The following is a 3,985-nucleotide window of genomic DNA, read 5'->3' as shown; positions in this document are numbered from 1 at the left end:
GCTATGAACATGGTGGAGCATGTGTCCTTATTACATGTTGGAGCATCTTTTGGGTATATGCCCAGGAACACTCACTATTTGTATAGGTGAGAGCAACACTGTCCACTGGGGGGCACATAATACAGAGTTGGGCAAGATGCCTGCTACATATTTCTGTGCTAAACACCACAACCACATTTCCTGTGATATGCTGGGAGTAAGTCAACTGAAAGAGGAATGACTGGTTTTTGATGTGTCCGAGATCTAACATGACAGGATTCCTGGTAAGACGTCAGAAGAGCAGAAATTCAAGAATATCTGCACAGTGGCTTGTTGTGTCAAGTCTCAGGAGAGGACTCCACACATGTCAAGAAGAGAGTCTGGAGGAGCCTGTCCATTGAGCACCTGGACTGGATCAAGGCTCCAGCCCACAGAAGGTTAAAGATCAGCTGTTTGCACCACCCACAGGTCCTACCCCCTTAGAGAGTACAAGCTCCCTGACAAAGGTTCTTCTTTATCTAGAGGTGAGGCTTCTTGGAAACAACCATTTCTATTTTACTCACGTGACCTTTCGTCTATGATCCTTGCTATGAGCGTCACAGAAAACACCAATCCAACACTCTGTCCACATTCTTTACATTTTTATATTTTGTTTATCAAATGTATGTTCATATACTTTCAATTTTGTATGTAAATGTGTATGTGTGTGCACATGTTATTTTCTTCTATCAGTTTCCACCTGCATTTGTTAGAAAAGGAGATGGCAGCTGGGACAGAGCCAGTTGCAATAGCAAGGACCAGAGGAAGGCCCTCACATTATGTAACCATGATTGACATCCATGGAGAGGATACCCTCCCTACACTGGGAAAAGAGGCCACGTGAAGATCTAGAAAAACCCTGCATGTACCTTAGCAACAGAGCCTCTAGAAAAATGGAGGGTCAGGGTCTGCTGTTTCTACCCTGGGTCAGACCACAGAAGGGAGGAAAAGCTGCACGCACTCTGTTGGGATACTCTTTAGGTCTCTCTACTTGGAAGCAACAGTCTTTCTACATGAGTTCATGGGGGACTCTCCACAACAGGAAGTCACCTATGTAACATGAACGACTTTACAAACCACCTTTCTCTCCTACTGACTTCATCTTTCTATTTGTGTAATATGTAATTTGTTTTGTCTGGATTGCGTGCTGTATGTGTTAGTGTCCGTTTATGTTTCCCTTGGGGACAAGTCAATATTTTTCTGAGTATATTTGAGATGCCAGTGTAGAACAATAAGGATTGCTCTCTATCAGTATCTATCTGTTAACTTTTTTTTTCTCAGAAAGGCTGAGCAAAGATAAAGACTTTGGACAAACCTGGACTCAGAAGGATCAAATAGGTAGTTCCTGATGATCAATGTATTCAGGTTAAACCCTAGACACAGTATATATTCATTACTGGATATAGCCACACAGTGAAAGTATTTCAGGCCAGACATGAACTTTGGAAAAAACAAACAAACAAACAAACAAACATGCTAGCAACCTAAAGAGAAAATAGAGCAGAATTAACCAAGAGCCCAACGATGTAAAAATGAGAAGTGTACTGGGACCTAAGGCTGAATCAGATGACACCTGTGAATAAATCCAAAATTTCAATAAGCACTAGCTTTATCCTCTTCCAAAGAGGCCCAGGCAGAAACTAAGAATACAAGTACCCAAGCCAAAGCATGAACTGAAAAAGGCCTGGTCCAAAACCTGACCCTGAAGAAGCTTGGGTCTGGAACTATATGTGACCCTGAAGAAACAATGACCCAAAGAGTGAAGAGAACTTGCCCCAGGACAACCCCTCAAATTAAAAAGGCCCAGGCTTCTAGTCTAAGGGCATTTCTATGCCCAGCCTTGCTCTAAAATAATGGCATGGAGACCTGGTATATTTATTTTAAGCTTTGGGCATTATAGCTGGGGAGATAGTGGTCTATTCTAACCCAACCATGTTGGCCTGGCCTATATCCCAGACACTTCCCAGCTATGTGGCCTTTCCTGCCACCTTAGTCTCTCTCTGGCTCTTTCTTTTTCTTTTTCTTTTTCTTTTTCTTTCCTTTCCTTTCTTTCTTTCTTTCTTTCTTTCTTTCTTTCTTTCTTTCTTTCTTTCTTTCTTCCTTCCTTTCTTTCTTTCTTTTTCTTTTTCTTTTTCTTTTTTGGTTTTTCGAGACAGGGTTTCTTTGTGTAGCTGTGTAGCCTTGGCTGTCCTGGAATTCTGTAGACCAGGCTGGCCTCGAACTCAGAAATCCATCTGCCTCTGCCTCCCAAGTGCTGGGATTAAAGACACGTACCACCACTGCCTGGCCTCTCTGGCTCTTTCTTAATCTGTGTTCCGATGGTGACTCCTGCCTCTGACTTTTCCCAGAGTTTCTGACAGAACTCCTACTTTACTATTCTGCCTTTTGCTAGAGGCCACAGGATTTTTATTTTAACCAATCAGAAGGTGACATAGGCAGGCAAGGAAGGACAGGGACACATCTTTACACAGTGTACAAAAACACTCCAATACAGCCTAGAGCAAAAAAGTTAAATGTTTGTGGGTATCTCACCATGAATAAATCTGGGCCCAAACTAAGAAGCAAAGCAATTCTGGCCAATTTCCTTAAAGGAAGGATGCCCAGGAAACACTAAAACAAAAAGGGAATTTCTGACCTTAGTCCATATTCTGAAGAAACCTTGCCCCAAACCAAGAAGAAAAGTGGAGCCTGGGCAAATACAAGAAATCAGAGTCCATATACAACTTATAGAAGAGACCACCAGCCCTCCAACAAAGCTGGAACCACAAGAATTGGAAATGTGATAGGGGCCATCCACCTCCCTAAACCCAAGGGTCTGTGGGAGCCAACCTCTGTTCTTCCAACCCAGGCAATATCAGGTGTGTCAAGAAAACCACATGGCTTTGGTATAGCCTGGGCTACACATAAACATCAAATAACAGGAACATAGCTTGGAATCAAGGGTATGTGGGCTAAGCCCAGAAATCATCAGTGCCCAGCTCCTATCTGGATTTTCCAGAGATTGAGGATAACAGGTTCACCTCAGTTGTGACCTAGGCCTCCAGGAAGGTTAGACACCATTAAGTCCAAGGGGGAGTTGTTTGGTGAGTTCCATAAGGGAAAGATCAGAACATGACATCAATGGCTGCCTGGCAGCTCCCTGACTGGCAGTAACCTGGGCCTGCCAAGGATGAACCTTGTCTTGGAGAGGTGTTCTGAGGGAAGGGGTGCCTGGAAGCCACAAAAAGAGTGACTCAAAGGTAAATCACGTTTCCGAGTTGGCAGCTTAGGTTCTGCTGAGATGGCTTTCCAGTCTCTCTCTCTCTCTCTCTCTCTCTCTCTCTCTCTCTCTCTCTCTCTCTCTCTCTCTCTCTCTCTCTCTCTCTGTGTGTGTTCTGCTCTGCATCTAGAGAGCTTTTTCTTGCTATTTTAAAAACTCTGGTGGAGACAGCTCTCTTGACTAGTAAACATTCTAAAACCTTTCTGGATAGCTGATGGGTTTTCAGAAATCCTGTTAAGAAAAAATTCTTGAAGAGCTGTTTTTTCTCTCCAGAGATCTCCAGACAGCTCATCTCACTAGAGAAAATTCTAAAGAACTGCTATTGCTTTCTGCTAGCTCAGCTCATGAAGATCAAATTTTTATTTACATATCAATTCAGTTATTTAGTCCAGGTTCCATTTGGATTATCCTATGAATCAGAATCCTGTGACCCCAGCTCCTTGATTCCTAGGAAACAGAAACACACATTTTCTTTTAACATTGCAAAAGAGTTCAGAGATCTGTCTGCCTTTGTTAAGCATAGATGATAAACTAGTTATAGAGCATATAATATACCATCATTATCTACTATCATCTTCCTATGTAGTGGAACACCAGAAAGTACTTTTTCTACCTGAGAGTAGTCTTCTCAGTCTCTGATAGCCAATAGTCTACTCTAAATTACTCTAAATTTCTCTCTCTCTCTCTCTCCCTCCCTCCCTCCCTCCC

The sequence above is a fragment of the Mastomys coucha genome, unplaced genomic scaffold (genome assembly GCF_008632895.1).
Source record: "Mastomys coucha isolate ucsf_1 unplaced genomic scaffold, UCSF_Mcou_1 pScaffold14, whole genome shotgun sequence".
NCBI lineage: Eukaryota > Metazoa > Chordata > Mammalia > Rodentia > Muridae > Mastomys > Mastomys coucha.
Note: the sequence above shows the minus strand (reverse complement) of the source record.